At 41.3% G+C, this 19927-nt stretch overlaps 1 long non-coding RNA gene across 1 annotated transcript in view; it reads left to right on the top strand.

Annotated features, from left to right (window-relative positions):
* LOC123958544 overlaps positions 1–19145 on the top strand; it is a 22738-nt gene extending 3593 nt beyond the window's left edge. The window contains exons 2-4 of the long non-coding RNA XR_006822110.1: positions 1910–1973; positions 16897–16925; positions 17210–19145. This is a non-coding gene — a long non-coding RNA (uncharacterized LOC123958544). The remainder of the gene's footprint in view (positions 1–1909; positions 1974–16896; positions 16926–17209) is intronic.
* Positions 19146–19927: the final 782 nt, after the last annotated feature.

The following is a 19927-nucleotide window of genomic DNA, read 5'->3' as shown; positions in this document are numbered from 1 at the left end:
ACTTTGTGTTGAAAAGTGGTGAAGACATGAGGGCTCAGATTAGGGACGCGGTGATATACGAGATGTGAGGACGCATGAGAACAAGACTCGTAGACTTTTAACACTATTTGAAGAAATAGGAAATGCTGGGGGTCCTCGCCCAGAAACACAGAGCATTAAACACTTAATTTCCTGCAATCTGGAGACATTTTCTGCACCAATTCATGGTGGAAATGTCTTTTTTATACAAAGGGAAACAAAACAAGAATCCGCCGGCAGGTGACAATACAAAAATATAACAGAATATAATGCAGCAATCAGCTGCTTGTTCTTTTTGGCTTAAGTTACTTTTTTGGAACGATGCACATTTGTTTCTTCTATATTTAAATTGCATTGCATGTTTTCTTACTGTGCAAATAAACCTTTCTCAAAGCATTTTCATTTGTTAGGTAACATTTCTTGTTGCAAACTATTTTTCAGAATATTTTTAAGAAATGCTTTCAAAAAGTGTCGGGGACATGTCCCCAGCGACCCCAGTGTGTAGTCTCACAACCTCTCAAAGTGCTTCACACTGCTGCATGTCACATTCACCCATATCCATTCACACACTGATGGCAGAGGCTGCCAACTGCTCAACAGTTGAAATAAACCAATCACACACTCACAGAGCAATTTGGGGTTCGGTATCTTGCCCCAGGACACTTTGACACGCAGTCTTCTAATTAGTGGGCGACCCACTGTACCTCTAAGCCGCAGCCGCTACACAAACGCTGATACTGTTGAGGGCCCAGAAGTAGTAAACTCTAACAACACAATTTAAAATACAGCAGTCAGTTTTATAGCATGTTGTAGAATATAATGATGATGTAATAGTGACGCCTGGTGAAATGATGTATTTCTAATAAACTCATTGCTCTTTTGTATGAGTTCATTATACATTTATCTACCAGGCAGTCAACGGCACCTATTTCTATATTTTGCATGTTCACAGTGTTGCATGTAAACTACTCATTTAAACCGCCAAATACAACATACAAACACAGCACTGGGGACATGGCCTCGGTGACAGCTGCAGTCTGAATATGGGGTCAAAATAAGCTGCCTTGTTTACGTCTCCCTCAGTCAGTGATTTCCCAGAATGCCTCCTGACAGCATCCTGTTGAAAAGACTTTGTAAACTGAATTTATTATTTTATGAGTAGTATGACATGAGTGACAATGAATGACATTCATTTACTGTAAGTGTGAAGAGCTTGCACCTTAGTTTGTCAGTCTCTGAATAGGGTCCTCATTAAGGAAATAAACTGTAGCCTACAGTAAATGGCATAAGTGTTCTGCACAGAATCATTAGTGTATTAGTTTGTGTTTTTATCTTATCTTGGCTCTGCGTGAGCTTACTGTGAGCTGAGATCAATGACTGATCTTGTGGCGATTGCAAAGAAAAATGCCATGAGACCAGGCAAAAGTGTGGTTCCAACTTGGTGCAGCCGGGGAAAAAGCAAATGCGGCCGCCGGACCCGGCGCCTGCAGCCGCCTTGCTCCCGTGAGGTTTTAATGACGTTTTGCAGCGCCGGCGAAGGTTGGACACGATTTTTAACAAGCATGCCTCATTGTAAGTCCAGCATGCATCAGCGCTGCATGAAGTCAAACGCACCTACAGACTTCTACACAATCTGACTTCTTTTTGCAACTAGTGGAGTCGCCCCCTGCTTTTCATTTTCATTCTTTTTCATTTATTTGTTTATTTAAAAAGGGACAATGCACACTGATCAACATTCAAAGCAAATGTAAGCGTACTGGAGTTAGCCACAGGCTAGTTTTCATCGGCAGTCCCCTTGCCAGATAAAACTTGCATGTAATTGTTAAGTAGTGTTTATTGTTTTGAAAGTGGAGAGGTATTAACGTCTTCTCTCCGTTTGTCTTGACCTCAGTGTGTTGACCTCGCTGAGCACTCACAGCCCGCAGCAGTGAGCTGAACCGTCAGACTGGACGGAGGTGAGTTGATGCAAACATGAACCTCTGACTTCTGTTGCGGAACAGTTACAGTTGTTGTCTGAGTTCTGGATTTTATGGTGTAGCCTTTAGTGCTGAGTTTGTAGGTGTTTTCACACTTGGTGGTATTTGTACATCTCCTATGGAAGGATACTTTTGGTAAGTCTGTCTGAAGTTGTGGCTTTGTTGTCATGATTGTTTATAATATTATTTAGTAATCACATTAATGATGGTGTCTACTTCTTTAATATTCTCCAGTCTTAGTTAGTGAGTTTATGGTGAATCTTTCATGGTGTCGTTGTAAAAAATAAAGTGCAACTGAATTGCACTTTTAGATGATCACAGTGTGATGCATGTTCAGTTGTTTTTCATTTTTGTCCAGTTATAATACATTTTTGCGACAGTTCAGGAAAAAAGTACATTTAACAAATAACAATCAGTCAACTGAACCACTTCCAGGATCAAAGGTGTCATTTACAGTGGGGAGGCTGGGGACATGAATGATTTTGTCCCCTCACATTTTGAAATCATACTTTGTATATTCAGAAAAATAGCTTGCAACCAGAAATGTTAACTAACAAATGAAAATGCTTTGACAAAGGTCAGAAAACATGCAATGCTGTTTAAATATAGAAGAAACAAATCTGGATTTTTCAAAAAACAGTAACATACTGATTCTAACATGACCCCAAAGCGTGCATGCGCTAATCAGTTACTTGAACAAACTCTTGACACAGTTTTCCGTTCTCTCCTGTGAACATGACAAACAGCCACGCTGTTCTGTCGCTTTGTGACATCTTGTTGCCCTGAATTGTCAGTTGAAAAGATCATTTAAGTCAAGAAAGTTTGTCGTAAAACTGTAGAAGTATGATGCTGCGTTCTCGTCACAGTTGGAAGTGGAAACTAATAACGGGTGAAGCTATCCGTTCACCTGCATCAACTGCATAAATCAAAAAAAGTGGAGGCAGAGCAGCCGGACGAGACCGAGGGAAAACTGCGAAATATTTTCAACATAAAATCTGATCCAGTTTCACCAAAACCAGTGAATAAAGTTGTTTTTGTACAGTAATCAATGAGGCCTAGTCTTCCATACCAAGCCTTATCTCCATATCTATGCAGCTGTGCCAGCAAGTTCCTGCCCCTCAGCACTGCTTCGGGAAGTTGGTCAGAAGAAAGTTGTGCTTTTTGAACATTAAAGCATGTAAACATTTTCTAGTAGAAACCCAAAATACCAGTATGAGCCTGAAAATGTGCAGAATATGGGACCTTTAAATCCAAGAAGTCTAGACTGTGAACAAATCACAGCAACGCACAGATGATCCCTGAGGTCACAAATGGGACCAACTCTGGGTAACCAGGAGTATTTCCAATATGTCAGACTGTTCCTTTCTTTAACTTCTAGCTGATAGAGTCTCTAAAGAACTCCTGAATTGCCCTCTTTGTTTGGGAAAACCGTGGAGTTGAAAACTGAAACAGCTCTTTCCAGTTTAGACAAAATAAGTTTTCCCAGCAGCGCTCAGGTTTCTCTCAGCAGCCTGAATGTTGGCTCTGAGTGTTTTCCATGTGCTTGGCATTGAAAGCCACTCATGTTTGACTCCCCGTTGTCGGATTTCTGCTCTGCTGTATTGTTGTGTGGATCAGTGCCCAGACTCCATAAACTCTTGTATCTGTACATTCAGTCACGGTATTTCACAGCAAAACAAGGTTTGAGTCAGCTGTTTGAATAACTTGAGTGTGCTCATATCAAACTGCAGCTTTTATCTCTTTACACAGACGGGATGTAAATCTCACCAGTACGACTAAATGAAACGGTGACTTAAGGGCCGTTATTTTGGAATTACTTTTATAATTCTTAATCATGTTTTTGTCTTTGTGATATACATAAAATGGATTATTTATCATGAATAACATATCTGAACAGTGCCGTTACACAAGCTTCTCAGGAATGAACAAAACTCATCTTTTTATGTTTTTTGTTATATTTCGAAAGTCATTATACTACAAACTTACACATGACTTGAACTGTAGGTGCTGGACTCCAGAAAGCTTCCCCGACAGCCAGTCAACTCATGTGAAGTGATTTGTGTTCCTACAAAAGAAAATTCAGCTCCACAAATCACTTTGAGCGATGTAATAATGAGTGTGTGTGTGTGTGTGTGTGTGTGTGTGTGTGTGTGTGTGTGTGTGTGTGTGATGCAGAAAGCAGCAGATTAATTCATTAACAACAGCAGGCGTCAGAATAATAACTGATGTTTTTGTTCTCGGGACTGCAGGTAATGATTAGCTCAAAATAAGGATTACCTGCAGTCAGCTGAAGGTCTTCCTGGACAAACAGCAGGACGGTGTCCCTTCCAATTTCTGTTTTGCAGTCTCTTCCTTTGTCTTTAATTTAGTCTTCTATCACTTCATCTCACTTCGTGCTCCCAGAGGGGTTGAGTGGGCAGATTTTCTCATCTCCATCTTTCTCCTCCCTCTCGAGGAGGCAGAGGGGGGGTGGAGACTGAAATAGACAAAATCTGCAATGCTGCAAAAAGGATTTCAATGTGCTGATCTGGGAGGACCATAGGGTGTGTAAAAGCAGTGGGCATGGCCACTAGGGGTGGGAATCTCTGGGCACCTCACGATTCGATTGTGATTCAGAGGGCTGCGATGCGATTATAAAACGATTATCGATGCATAATTTTGTTCTGTACAGGATGTACTGGTGAGGCATTTCATTTGAGCATTAAAGTCCAAAAGAAACATCTCCTTATTAGCTTAGCTCATTAAACTCAGCTCCATGGTCCCTCGTTTCTTTAACAGCCTGTTGTCAGACTCTCTGAAAACTGAAATATAATTATCAGTCTGTGTGCAGGACAGAGCTGTACACCAGTTTAGTCTGAGCCTGTATCTGATATTCTCGACCCTTTACAAGTAGGTGAGTTAGTTATACAGCTGAGCTAACTAATATTGCTTTGTTGCTAATTTAGCCAACGTTACATAACAGCCAAAAAACGTGCTGTACAGCGATGTTAGCTAGCGCTAACCGCCTTCACTTTTCCAGCAGTTGGGGAAACTACATACTTTTATGAACGGACACACTGTGACCTACACTGCACGTTCACTACCTGACGAAAACTCACTACTAATATTTTTCTCCGCTAACTTTCACCGTCATGTTCAGCCGCTCGCTCGCTCTCATTCGCTCGGCCTCAAACGCAGGATACACATGGAGCTTCCAACCGTTGCGTGTCTCCGTGCTCGCACCATTTGCGAAGGAAACAGTCAACATCAATTTCACAAACACAGTTTTGGAGCAATTTAATTATCTGGTCCTGGCCAATAAACAATGTTTATAATATTAGTTAGCTAATCCCGCTATTTTAATAATGTCATATTCAGACAACTCCTTTCTTTTGAGCTACAACTTGCTTTGTTATGCTACGTATTAAGATTACAATAGGTGGACAGCAGCAGCCTGTGGTGTAGTAGCACAGGTTGTTAGTAGGATCAGATGTAAGTAGCCTTGCTGAGACACTCAAAACACAGAGATCGCCGGTCAACAGACGCCTGAAAAGCTCTTGTTTCTGACGTTCAGTCAGAAACTGTGTCTCAATTCGGATACTTCCGTCAGTACACTAACACGCAGTACATTAATTTTGAGAGGATAGTGTCGTCTGAAATCAAACACTGCCTTTGCTAACTGGAAATGATGATGCAACATTTCACAAGGCCCAGGGCTGAAATCAAACCCGGGACTCCCATAAGGACTTAGCCTTGCACACCTGGCGTATCATTATCGCCAAGATTTGACTGCAGTTGTCACCCACCTAGTATCTGCCACCTTGTTTGCTCACATGAATTCAATTCTATTAAAAATAAAAAAAAATGAACATACTTTACAATCGCAACCACTGGAGCTTCCTTGGCCGCCATATGAAAAAAGCTTGGTGTTCCCTCCCCTTCCACTACGTAGCCGAGATGGCAACCGTCGAGGGTGAGAAGTGTCCAGTGCACCATCCGGGTCTCATAGTGCACTGCTTTTTGCTGTACTTCTCAGTGTGAACGCACTTAAAATAGCAAGTGTGAGTATGGAAGGACGCAAATTGAGACACAGCAAGAGATCGGGGAGTGCTATGCTAGTAGCAGCTAATGTAGCCAGCGGCGGAGATGAGCGGCGGGCTACGGAGATCTGGTGGTCAGACATCAGATTTGTTTGTTTCAAACTGTTTAACCCTGATGTGTAAAATCGCTTGAGTTCACAGTTAAGAAAACATAACCAGCGTCACATGATCTCCTGATGGTTTCCTGTAATATTTTGTTTAGACAGCCTTCCTGCATCTCCAGCATGAGCAAAAGGCTAAAGTTCCAATCCAGTTTTCAACCGAGAGCAGCACTTTAGAAATGTGGAGTTAAGGGTTAAGAACATTTCTTCACTACAACAATAGAGCTCAGAGGAATAAGAGGAATACTAAGGAAAGTGATAAATGACTATGCCTAGAACAAATCTAGAGGTAGTGTTGGATTCAGTGCCCTGGTGAAGGTCATTTCAACAGTTAGTTTGAAACCTTGATCCTCTGGGAGGCTGCAGCACAATCCTCCTCCTGCTGCTGCTGCATTATTCTGCTTCCATATGCTTCTTGCGCAGAGACATTATATCTTTTAATAAGACTCCATTCCCGGACGATGTCTCCCCGTCCTCACAGATCCTCTCCTCAAATCGCTTCTCTGCAGTCTGCGAGCAGATTCCTGGTGACGCCCGGGTCCCTCCGGGCTCCGCTGATCGTCAGGGTCCTTAATTGCGACCACCTCTTTATGAATAATAGATGCTCGTCTAGCTAAGTGGAGTGATTAAATATTAAGAGGCCAAGAACATGCCAAGCACGTCTATTTTTGAACAGTATAAGACCAGGGAACAAACTGGACGAGGAAGGGAAATCAAAGAATGTCCTTGTGTTGTTTTATGGTCGGCTCCAGGCTGTCAGATTAGCACGCTTGTCTCGGGCGAGAAATCCCTGCTGGGAAACTCTTTGTATTCTGTCTTTATCTTGGCAAAGCCCTCCACACCTATTTCCTCACCTCTCACTGACAAATTCAAACTCACTGCTTCATCAGGTATAACTGTCAAAAAGTAAACAAAAAGGTTTACAGAACAAATGAAAATAACAACAGTGGTCCTAAAACTACTTTTTTTAGCCTGTCCAACTCACTTTGAATCTTTTAATGTAATTGTTTATTTTTAAGTCCCACCCCTAAGAAGGTTTTGGGTCTGACATTTTGAAAAGAAGCTCCTACTTGATTACTGTTGGCCCTGTGAAGCCTCACAAGAGCTGAGGTTCCTTTAGGAAACATTTTAACTCTATCTCTTTTGAGAAAGACCTCATTTCCACCTGGTATTAACATGTGATCTTTATCTGGATATCTTAAGTGCATCAGGAAAAACACATGTTAATACAGGTGGAAATGCACCCAGAAGCAGAGCAGATCAGAAGAAACTGCTGTGAGAAGTGATCGTGGAGGAAAAAGCCAGAAACTGCTGAAGCTGAAAGTCAGGGGAGCAGACTCATACAGGAGTCCCAGCCCTTACGCACATAGACGTAAACATAGACTGTCTATATAGTTCAGTCCGGCTGATGTTTGGACACAAGGTGTTAGCATTTAAAAAATGTGCTGCATATTAGGGTTGGGCCAATAGACGATGCCTTTGTCCATCGGCGATGGCAGACAGACATCACAATGTTGAGCCGGCATCGTACCTGCTCTGCACCTGCCTCGGACTTCTCTTCTCCCCACACTCACCTACGCTTCTGGTCTCCCACACCGGCTTGCCCCGCCCCTCTCTGCTTCCTTGACTTTCTCCATCAGCAGTATGTGTTATGAACTTGTCCGAAAGACACAGAGCTCGTCTTTTTTCCAATATTTCTTCACGGCAGCAGGTGCGCCGCATGCTGGCTTGTTAATGACGCAGCCTATTAAACAACCAAAACCAACATCTGCACTCTGTGTGTTCACTGCTGCTTTACCCGGTTTTTTCTGCAGTTTTGTAGACACTGCCCATCCCTACTGCATATATACAGTGTTTTGCAGGTGGTGGAGTAGTAATGAGAAAAGAGATAATGAATTCTAGAGAAAGTTGTCACTGAATGCATTGTTTGTGAAAACAATGAAAAGTGATTGACAGGTTTTGCCACGTACACTTATGTTGCGCTGACGGTGTGAAGACTTTAGATAGTGTGACTTTAATTTGGACCGATGCCTGTTGACAAAACTGTGACTTTTTATCAGAACCCTTAATGCACTGGCGTAATATCTACTGAACATATCTAGTTTGCCTATTTACACTGATGCAAAGTGTCACGTTACCACAAAGAAGTGGTTTAATAGCACTGGTGATGTGAATAGACAACAACCAACTGACTGAAAAAAATGTCGCTGGGCAAGACTGTAGGATCTTAATGCATGGATGCGTGTGTATGTGTGCGTGTTGGTGGTGTGTGTGTGTGTGTGTGTGTGTAAACCATTTCAAGGGTAATGAAAGTGAGGAGATTGTTCTCAGCTCTCCCACACCTGGTACTGGACAGAAATAGATGCCATAACGACAACTACACTGAGTGCATGTGACAGCCTTGTGTGTGTGTGCGTGTGTGTGTGTTTGTATAAGTGTGTGTGTGTGTGTAGTTTTGTTGCAGACTGTGGTGAGTCGGCGTATGTAGGCCACTGTGGCTCTGCCTCATTCGCTGCAAATTAAATTGGTTTTGGATGCGGATGGTTTTATTTGGACTTGGTCAGAAGAGTTTAAAAAAAAACTAAACCACGTTGTAATTAAATTATTCCTCTCTCACATTACAACCCAGCTTTGTGTTAGGGCAGATGGTCTAAATCAAACTTTATCTTGATAAAAACTTGCAGAAAAGTCTCAAAAATGAGCAGCAGGAGCTCTGCCGTACCTGTTAGCTAATGGAACGGGAAAGTCTGCCATCGTGTTTTGCATCCGTAATGAGTCCCGTTACAAGAAAAACACTGATATTTGGGAGGAATAATGTTAACCCATTTACATTTTCTCCTCCGAAGGCAGACAGGGGAACATTCTTATTCCTTGTGGGAGGGCGATTTTTACAAAAATAACTCTGTGTGCCTCCAGAAGTCAAAGCGAAACATTAGTATGCTCCAGATGACGTCGGAGACCTTTGTGGTATTCATACAGACGCCACATTAAGAAGAAAGAGAGCAGGATGGAGCTAAATGACTCGAGTCCGGCAGAACCTCTTCAGTGTTGTGTAGGTGGAGTTGAAAGGAACGACATAATATCACTTCATAACCTGAGGGACAAAAGGATCTCTGGACAGCCGCGTGTTTCTGTAGCTCCGGCTTTAAAGCTGAAAAATGAGAGATTTCTGCCAATATTATAAGCGTCGTGTAGATAAACTGAAAATATCGTCCTGGCCGCGGAGAGAAAGATGCGGTTCTCTCTCGACCTGAGAATTTTCTCATCTTGAATACAAACAAGTAAAAACACTAAATGGTAAAGTGCAAAACAAATGGCAAATCACATCTGGACTCAATGGCTCTTCCGGAGCTGACAAAAGGAAATGCAAATGTATATAGCATCAAAGATGCCCCCCTATCGTCTCAGGCATTTTTGGAGATGTGAGGACCCAGCTGACCAGAAAATGTTGCACTCGCTTATCCCTAGTAACTAAGTACATTAAGTGCATGTATGAGGTATTTTACTTAAGTATTTCCACGTTATGCTACTTCATACTTTTTACTCCTTCCTTAACTTAGCAGATCATTAACACAACATGTAATCAACTAATAAATATAGTAGATTACTCTAAGATACCCTGCAGTATATAAAGTATAACCTTAGTCAGCACGAAACTAATATATCGCAGTTCATAAACATTATAACAGATTTCAATCAGGTGGGGGAACGATAACAGTTAAAGGAAATGTGTACAACGAATGAGCGGTGTGAATAGTCGTTGTAATGACGAGATGGTGAAGCTGTAGCAGCATAGAAACCCACCTGGTGGTGTTTATGATGAAGGGATGAAGAAAAGCTGGAGATCTGGATGTGAGTAAGACTCGACTTCTGCTGAGCTCGACCTGGGGCCTGTTCCACCAAGCAGGGTTTGAGCTTATCCAGGTAACTTCGGGGTTAACCCTGCTGGGTTTTCAGCACCACGAAGGCGGTTCAATTCTTACCGGGGTAGATCGCCATGGTAACTTATGCTGAACGGCTAACCTGCTCCGGAGCAGGTCCGCCGCCTGCTGACCAATCAGCTCTCTTGGAAAATGACATCACCATCTGTAGGAGATCCCACAGACTGTTTATAGGCTGCTTTATGTTTGCTGCAGTGATGAGGAGAAACTCTTGTCTACAGCGATATCATCCTACAGAGACTGATTAAAAGCCTCAGGCTATTGTTGCCTACAGGTTTTTACATTAGCGTACTGCCTGCTTTGAAATGTGTTTAGTATTTTTTATTTGCTCCCAGTCCGTTTCACACAGCCTGTCGCAGCCGTTAAAATAAATGGTTTCATTTTTCTTTTGTGAGGCTGAATATTATGAGCAGTTTGGTAGGGATGTTGAAAAAGGCAACAAAATTTTAATATGGACGTAGGCCATTTATTTTAGGTTAGTGGCTCTCTTTAGGTCTATCACAGAGACTGGTCACCTTTTGTGACGTGGCTGCAGGTAATGAGTTTTCAGCAGCCTAGATGTTGAGATTCAGTCTTTCAACCACTATTGGAGCTCATTTTATGGCATGAATGGAGTTTTCGTTTCATTGCTTTATGAAGTTAATTTAGAGCAATGTTTGGAACACTTTTGATTGTGTTAAATAAATTAGCCCCTTAATGCAGATTGTCGCAAAGTCGCATCACACCTCTTCCTTCCAGACTGCAGCTGAGATGGCGTTTGTATTCCCCCGATGGTTTGTGCATATTTGATATGTACCTGGGATCCTTTTGCAAACACTGGTTTCTCATTTATGCCTGTTGTCACTAATTTGCCACCATTATACCTGAATCTTTTTTATGTTGTACAGACAAATTAACAATTTCCACTTAATTTAACATCAACCTGAAAGCAAATGAAAACAGAATTTGTTTTATAGTAAATAAATTCAGGCATCAAGTGTCAAGAAGTTTTTTAAAGTGAGGTGGAACGACCACTTACTCGGTGCCCGGAGTCTTTTAACGCCGACTCAGCCGAGCTGAAAGAATAAGGCTGATATTTTCACACAGCTCATAAGAACACATCAAATCAACGCATTCTTATTACAGACTACGTCTGCTCATTTAGGCTTCAGCCGTGTTACTTAGACCAGGTCGTATTTCTGTAGTGTTACAGTTTGCTCTTCGTCTGTCATCTGCTGCTAACTCCGCCTCTTTTACTCTGGCTTGGGAAACCCTGGGTTGCGTTACAGAGTTGATAACCAGCTTTGTGGTACCGCTCATCCTGACCGCGATTGTTAGGCTTAGTTAAGCCAGATAACTAAAAGATATCCTGGGTATGTTGAACTCGCTTCGTGGTGCAGGCCCCTGGGCCTGGATATGATGAGCAGGAGGCGAACAGGGTGGAGGAGGGCGGCAACGATTTCGTACTGAAGTGAGTGGCAGCAGAAAGGAGAACATATTTTAAAGTTTGACTGCATGATTGGTTGATGGAGATTGTGGAAAGAATCTGATTGGTGAGCTAGAGTCAACACAGAGCCAGGGCTGCGCTACTTTTACTTTTGTAAAAGAGTACTTCTTTCACCACTGCCGGTGGCTGATGTCTTAAATCTAAGATATAATATAATCTAATATTTGTTTGTTTGCTTGTTTGTGTGTTGGGGAAGTTAAGATTCATGTTATTTTCATCAAACAGCTAATGTTGTCAGTCTTTGGACCTTTTGCTCTTTATATGTTTATATGATCATGTTCTAATGAAATGAAAGTGAGCGCAGGCTGTGCAGAGTAAGATTTCACATGCACTTTTGTTGTGATCACACATGACGGTGAGGATAACGGGTGTATCTGCCGTGTTTACGTGTGATCACCTGAGCCTCAGCTGAGCTGCTGATGTCAGGAAGAACACGTTGTCGTTCTTTTCTTTCCTGTGAAACAGCTTTAACATTCATTTGCAGTAACCCCCGGCACACGGTGTTAGTGCTGTGAGCTCCGGTAAACTCTGACAAATGAACAATGTGGAGCGTGTGAACAGACGGCCTGTCGACAGCTCCTCCGGGCCCTGTTCCCTCCATCACCAGAGCAGATTCTAATCAACAAGCAGCTGGAAAGGTTGCACTTTCCATGCTGAATGTGTTTGACAGGGTTTTGAATAATTACATCTCCCAGATCGCTGTAGTTGGTGGAATAATGGGCTGATAAATCATAAACTAGCTATTTTACAAATTCACCTCCCTGACACAGGCTATTTTGGTGTGGGTGTGTGGGCAGAATTTTAACACACACTTTCTAACCCGAACACTACCAACACAAGCGATAACAAGCTCACTGACAAGGAGAGAGCTCAGCGGCAGAAACTTCTGTTTGGACGACTTCTTGCACATGATGGTGAACATTAGGAAAACTTACTGCCTGGAGGCTTACACGGGAAAACCAAACTCTGAAGCTACTTCCTGTCTAGCCCCCTTTCCATTAGCTTCTGTAAGTCAATACAATCTGTTCTTTAATGCGTCTTTCATCAGTCTTTTTAATGTGTGCTGCCCACATTCACATCTAAATGAGTACCTTGTTAGCAGACAAAGAACTACAGCACCTGCAAAGTTTTTCCAGGTGATGTTTGTTACCCGTGACATCCATCAACACCCTCTTCTAATGTAATCTTTCTAAATTATCTCTGCTGTCTAACGTCTCCCTGTCCATTCTCACAGCCTGTCACACGCCTCAGTCTGTCGAGCTGCTGATGTCTCACCTGCGAAGGTTTAGGGCTGCTAAAATATAAGAAAATGGTACTACATAGTCTTCAGATATGCAGAGTGGCTCTACAGATGGCTCTGTTGGCTCATTGTCCCCAGGCGTTGAATAATGACCTGGTTTTTCCCCTAGTGCCACCATAATTCATGACTTAAAGTGAAATATCTCAACAACTGTTGGCTGGATTGTGATGACATTTTGTTCAGACTTTCACGTTCCCTTCAGGATGAACTGTAATAACTTTGGTTTATGACCAAATACCTGTAGAACTAATGACATCGGGCTCAGCTTTACTTCTGCTAATCAGCACACAGACGAGTACCGATGCTCCGAACTAAGACCGGATACATTATACCTGCTAATAGACATCATCATCAGCGTGCTGCTTTTAAGGTCAAAGCACTGCTGTACCAAAGTAAAACCATCACATAGCTGCTAAAAGGCAAATAAGTCTGGCATCGGGACAAATTATTTTCAAGCTGTTACATGGCAGTCAAATGATTTCAAATCCTTAAATAGGCTACTCATGTGCACCTTTAGCTCGGTAGAGTGCGGGACTCCCGTTGGGAGAGTTGTATGATCGATCCCAACATCCAGCGGACTTTCTTTTTCTCCCTTGTTAAACAAATTGATTATAAGGACACTTTTGCACATGCTCAGAATAAAGAACGTGCTGCAGTGTGTGCGCGTCCCGGCGTTTGCTCCGCACTCATGGACGCTTATTTTCATCCCCCTGAGGAAATTCTGGGGAATCCAATCACAAGTTTACTGACGGCTTTTTCAGAGGTGTGTCAATCAAGCCAGAGACTCTTTTGAATTTCAGAACTTGAGTAAAAGCTCTCAATAAACTCACATGAAGCATTGCTGCAAAAAACGTTCTCACGCTTTTATTTTGTAGGCTCAATCACTAAAGAGGAAGTGATTATGTGAGTAAGTGTTGTGTCATGACTGAGATCTATTTCAGCCCCAGCCGCTATCAATTTATTATTTTTTATTTTTCTGCTTTCAAAGCCGGTTCTGGCCCGCGGGCCGCCTATTGCCAGCCACTGCTGTGGACTCTTACTTTACACATTCAAACTCAAAACATTGGAGAGCAAAATGCAGAATTTGAGCAATGTGAAAAGTTTTGGCAGTTAGACCCCATTGTAAGGATGTGGCATTAGAGGGGGTGGTGAAGCTGTCGAGGTGTAGAAACCCTTCCGATGGGGAATAGACACTATTCATTCTGAACAGGACCTGGCATTGCAGCCCAAAGACGCCCGCCGAGGAACGCAGATTTAAAAGGCACCCGGCAGCGCTGCAGGGGAAAGTTGATAAGTTGAGAAAATGTCACACTCCCTCCCAGACTGTTTGATTGACAGGGGATTTCTAGGAAGTGAAGCCCACAAACATCACAGCGGTCAGCACCTGGTAACAAAGACAGAGTCACAACAATGTGTCTCAAAGTGTTTCTGAGAGCTTCCTCTGCTCTTTATCTCTAATTGAAGTGTTTTCCTAACAAAGTAAATAATCAAATTATCGATGGGTAATTGTCACTGAAAGCCGTGTGTCTGTCCTCGGCCTCCAGGGAGAGCTTTTTGAGGTAGTTTTGAAGCAGCTCTCGCTGGTCTCTGCTTGCTCTCTAATTCAGTAATTATGTTGAGGGATCACAGGGTTGTTTCATTAAAAATACTCCACAGTGGAGCGCAGAAATGGAAAAGGACTGCAGAGTACTTTGAGATTAAAATGTCTGCTCCACATCTATTATTCTAAAAGGATATCTCATCATTATCTCACTGTGCAAGTCCCTGCATGCCTCTGAATACATTGTTATTTTTGTAATTTCTCTTAATGTGGGTTTTTATATTATTGGTCCTGGGTCCACAGCATGAAAACTAGATTTATTTTGTGGTTTCATAGGAGTTAGTTCGATTAATGTAGCTTTTATTTTTTTTTTTAAACACTGGGTCATTACTTCTATGGTGTATTATCTTTTCTGTGGATTTTGAGTTGAAGAACTTTAAGATGTCAGGCTGGTAGGGAGTCCCAGCTGTTTAACCTCTGTGGGGTCATTATCAAGGTCAAGTACACCGCTTGGTTCGTCAGTGCTCCTGACTTTTGTAACTATATAGGGCTTGGGGAAAAAATCTACTTGCTTCCCGATACTGCGATTACGATGTGATTTTGCGAACTAATGTTCAACATTCACTGTCAGTCTGTTTTTGACGGAAGCCGCATCAAGCAGCACAGAGCAGATGAACCGGGCAGGAAGTCAGAAACAGAACGGCATAGAGAATTCGGACAATTTTCAAAATAAAACACCCACACTGTGGACACTCCTGATGGTATATCAACGAGAAACACAGTTAAAACAGAAAAAGAAAACTTTTAACTTCGTAGCCTACTTAACTGTGGTAAAAGTACAAAAATCAAGAAAAACAGAACAAATCAACAAAAGCTGAACAAGTCCGCAAAATCAGGCAGGCAAAACACTCTTATTCTGAAATTTGAAAATTTTGATTTTAAAATGATTAATGTTCAGCCCTAGTTTTAACCACAGTCGTTATGATGTTAGAGTCACCTGAGGCCATATTCTGATATCTTAAATAAAGATAGCATAATATAGTATTTCAACATCTCCTTACAGCACACATGGAGCAAGTAGTGGTGCAATATAAAATGATTCTGTAGCGGGAGCATTATTAGAATACGCTACCCATGAAATGATGTTATAATATAATTTAAATTAAAAGCATCGTCACAAAAAAATTATTGTTGGCCATCATAAACATGAAGCATTACTTTTAAGTAAAATGTAACTGAAATACATGCAATCAAAAGTTTATTTATTCAAATCATTACACACAACGTAAATATGCTTAACTAAATGTGAGGGCGGTTCAAAGCCTTTCTGTGTGGAGTTTGCATGTTCTCCCCGTGTCCGCGTGGGTTCTCTCCGCGTGCTCCGGCTACCACCCGCCATCCAAAGACATGCGGGATGTACGCAGAATAAGCGGTTGGCGATGGATGGATGGATAAACTAAATGTAAACACATGGAGTAAAGTTTAAAGAATGAGTTTTGGTCATCATAAATATGAAGTGATATTTTATGCAGTGCTTGAAGTACGCAGCACCGGCACCTCCACATTTTACTCTTTTGCGTACCGGGACATTTTCTTGCGCACCGGGAATGCCGGTCACTTGTCGTGAACCGACCAATCACAGCCTGGATGAGGCGGGACATTTAAAAATATTGACAGAGAGGTGTCATTTACACTGGGGAGGTCAGAATCAACGGGGTGCACGGACGGTTCCATGTAGGCCCAAAAATGACGTCAAAACCCTGCGACATCCCGTCGCACGTGAGAGATGTAACCGTATTGCTTAGATTATAAACTTTCAGTCAATCTAAAGCAGCTATTCGGCGATCAGTGACGCTGCGTCGGTGTTTGGCAGGTGAACCTCGTAAGTGGGCTGATTAAACAGTGACGATCCGAATCAGACAAACACACCAGCCATGAGACTTTTTGTTGGTTCAGCTCTGCAGCTTCCAGAATCACCGTGTTTCTGCCGTTGCTTTACGTCATTAAACCACTGTTACGCTGCGCGATCATGCGCAGTAGACGCCGGTGCCAACAGGAAGTAGCCCTGTAGTCGTATTTCATTGGTCCAAAACTGGCTTCGCTGCTGTCTTTATTCAAATCAGCGGGGTGGCTTCGTCCAGCAATACACTGTGTATGGTCAGAATCACTTTTTAATAGCTTTTATTAAAAATGTTGAAAAACAGCAACAAGAAATGCTAAATATCAAATGAAACAGTTCACAACAGGTGCTGGCACCTATTTCTTTCCACTTCAAGCACTGATTTTATATAATATGTAACTACAACTGTAAATATCAAGTGTATGAAGTTAAAATGATTAAACACAACGTAAATATGTTTAATATAAAGTTAATGTAAAAAAATCAAATAAACTTTATTAGATAAAATGTGCAACAGTAGAAGGAAACGTCATTTTGCCTGTATTCTTTTGACAGAGCTGGACAACAAGGACGTGTTTTCTGAGGTAAGTCCAGTCGTTTTCTTTTTGTTGTTACGGTGTAGAAATGTGTCATTTAAGAAACACATCCATTTAAAATGTTTCATGTTTTACAAAGACCACTATTTCTTGGAAAATGCCAGTGAAGGCGCCGTGTTTTGCTAACGATAGCCTGTAAAACACTTGTACCTAGCATACAGTCTGCTGGAGCAGCTTCAGCCGTTAGCACTAAGCAGCCACGTGTGTCCGACTGTGGGTGACGGAGCTTGTGAATGAATGTGTGATGTTAGTTTTTGCTCGTTCAACCACAGCAGCATCATGAAGATGGAGGGCGCAGACTGGACTTCACACCTGTTGGTGCGTCTCCAGAACTCCGGACCGCTAAAAATAAAAATCATCACAGGGACAGCATTACGTCTTTCTTTGTAAAAAGGCAAACGTGGCTTAATGATGGAGATTCAGCTACTTTAGTTCTTTTATATAAGAAGCTTTGTTTTGCTTGCACCTTTTCCAAGCAACCTCATAATCAACGTATGCGCATATGGCATTGATTCAGCCTGTATTAGGTACCATATTCTCAGGTAAACCATATTACTCTGCTGCTTTATCTGTTTCAATGAAAAGTCAAGTCTTTGACTAAACTCAAATTAATGATCAGTTCTGCTCCACTGAATAGAGTTTATTTCTGTTTACCATTTTTAAATTGTTTTTTATATTAATGTATACTGTGTGCTACGTAGCAGAACAGAGTTACAGACTCTCAGAATCTGTTGTAATGTGACAAAGAAATCTACCTTGGACCTTTTGGTCATGTCACATACAATCACCAGTCAAACAAAGAATTATATTTAACATAATGTAAATGTTAAGAATTTTTGCAGAAGTTCTAATCTGAAGCTACAGTAATGGTTAACTTCTTACTTTTGAGCTCAAGTGTCCTCAGAAGCCTGTGTGATTACCTCAATGAGGACAGTAGGACTCTCATCAAGTAGTACTTGGTTAGTAATCAAAATTGATTGTGAACTCTCAGTGTTAAACATGTAATGTTTTCTTTATTTCAAAATGGTCAGTTTATGTTCCACCATTAGGATGTGAACAGTGAGGAAGCTAAGAGAGAGATCGCACAGAGCACCATGGGGCTCTATCTGATTTGCAGAAAAGGTGCTGATGAAGAGGACAAGCCAGCGGATGTTGGAGTGGTGGTCGAGGTTGTGGAACTGCTGAGAGAACTAGGAAGTATTTGCTTTGGTTGTGCCATGCTGTTTGGCCTGATCCACACACTCAGCCTGAACTATCCTCAAATGTAAATTTTAGTTCTACCAGAAGGTTTTAATGAACCCAAAGGTGCAAACATTAAAAATTAAGATGTTTCAGTGAGCTCTTGTGCTGGAAAGTTGGGCTAGCCACATTTAGGCTTAACAGACTTAACCATTGTTCGTGTGGTTTAAAAACACAAACAGCGTAACGACTTATTGGTCTGATTATTTCTGGCATCTTCAATTGCCACTTTGTGTTAACTTGCTTATTTTGTTAAGATCTGCTGTTGGAGTGTTATAGATATTGAACCTCTCTTGGACCAGTTCTGCGCTGAGATGGCATACTGTTATACTACATATACTTTTTCATGCAGGTATTAAGGCCTTTTGCCTTTTTCATGTTTCTCATGTCTGACTTGTTCCCATTCTGCAATAATATCTCTAAGACTGACACTTGACAATTTAATGTTTTACATTTTGCTGTAATCCAGGTCCCGTCTTAGAACTGTAAGAAGTTCTTGGAGGGGGACGTATATGTGTGTGTATTGTAGATTGTAAATGGAGAACAGCATTATCATTTTTTCCCTATGTGCTTGGAAGATGGAGGCCTGTGCATCACGCCGTCGGTCAGTCAGCAGTTAGGTCAGGAGGACCATGTCCAAATATGTAAACATGTAACTTGAGGTTGTATTGTTCAGACTATGTTATCATCATATTAGTGAGTATTTGATAAAAGGCTCTTTTGAATGGTAATCTATGTTTTTTAAGATTATTTTAAAATGTATTTTAAGTTACTATAGTAGAAATACTTATTCCAGTGCCTTATTTCTTTTCTTCTTTATTTTTTTTTAGCATTTATAGTACAGTTAGGTTTATTATACACTGGAAAACCTTGTGCACTTTGTCATTAGCCGTTGTTTTTTTGCAATAACAGGTCTTGCTGCTGTAATGTTAAAATTACTATTGGCCATGGTTGTAATGATTATAATAGATCTGCCAATAACAGTTCTTGTACGTGTTGCTTTCTGATTTATTACAGGAAATAGAATAACTAAATTGAAATGTGTGAGTATAATACATATATAAACACATAATGTTTATATAGGAGTTTACATTAATTTAATTCAATCAAATCTGACAAAGTTATGTAATTTATTCAAACTGATTAACCATGATAGGAAAACATTGCATTACATGTGACCCTTTACATTGAACTTATGTAATACAGTTAAATTTACATGCAATTAAAATACATAATTAGTTTTTTGAGACAGGGGAGGAGGTTTGCGACACCACCTACAATGCTGTCCTTTCATCCCTTCCCAGGAGCTGGAACAAATGCTTACACTATTTATTCTGGACATTTACCATGGCCTTTTTGGATTTACTTTGCCTTGTTTGGAATTACTTTGTTGGGTGACCTTGTTTGATGGACTGCTTCGTTGGGATTTGTTTGAACACTATTATAAGACTCAGCCTGCCCTGTTTGTGTCTTCTGCTGGGTCCAAAACCTTTTTTCATGAATCGTGTCTGTTTAATCCATTATATTAATCCTAGGAATGCAAAATTACTATAGCCATCACTATCCCTAGAATAAAGAATACATTAATTTATTGTAAACTCCATTGTTGGAAAGCTTTTGAATAAGAAAATGAAAATATTTTGGCATTTTGGTAAGATATCACATTGAGCAGTGGGGGGAGGCTTCGGCAGGATGCAGCGTGTGGGATCAGTAACACAGTAAGTAAGACGGCAGGCTCTTTATTGAGAGTA

The sequence above is a fragment of the Micropterus dolomieu genome, linkage group LG20 (genome assembly GCF_021292245.1).
Source record: "Micropterus dolomieu isolate WLL.071019.BEF.003 ecotype Adirondacks linkage group LG20, ASM2129224v1, whole genome shotgun sequence".
In the NCBI taxonomy this organism is placed as follows: domain Eukaryota; kingdom Metazoa; phylum Chordata; class Actinopteri; order Centrarchiformes; family Centrarchidae; genus Micropterus; species Micropterus dolomieu.
The sequence above is the reverse complement of the archived record's forward strand: the minus strand, read 5'-3'. Positions and strand labels throughout refer to the sequence as shown.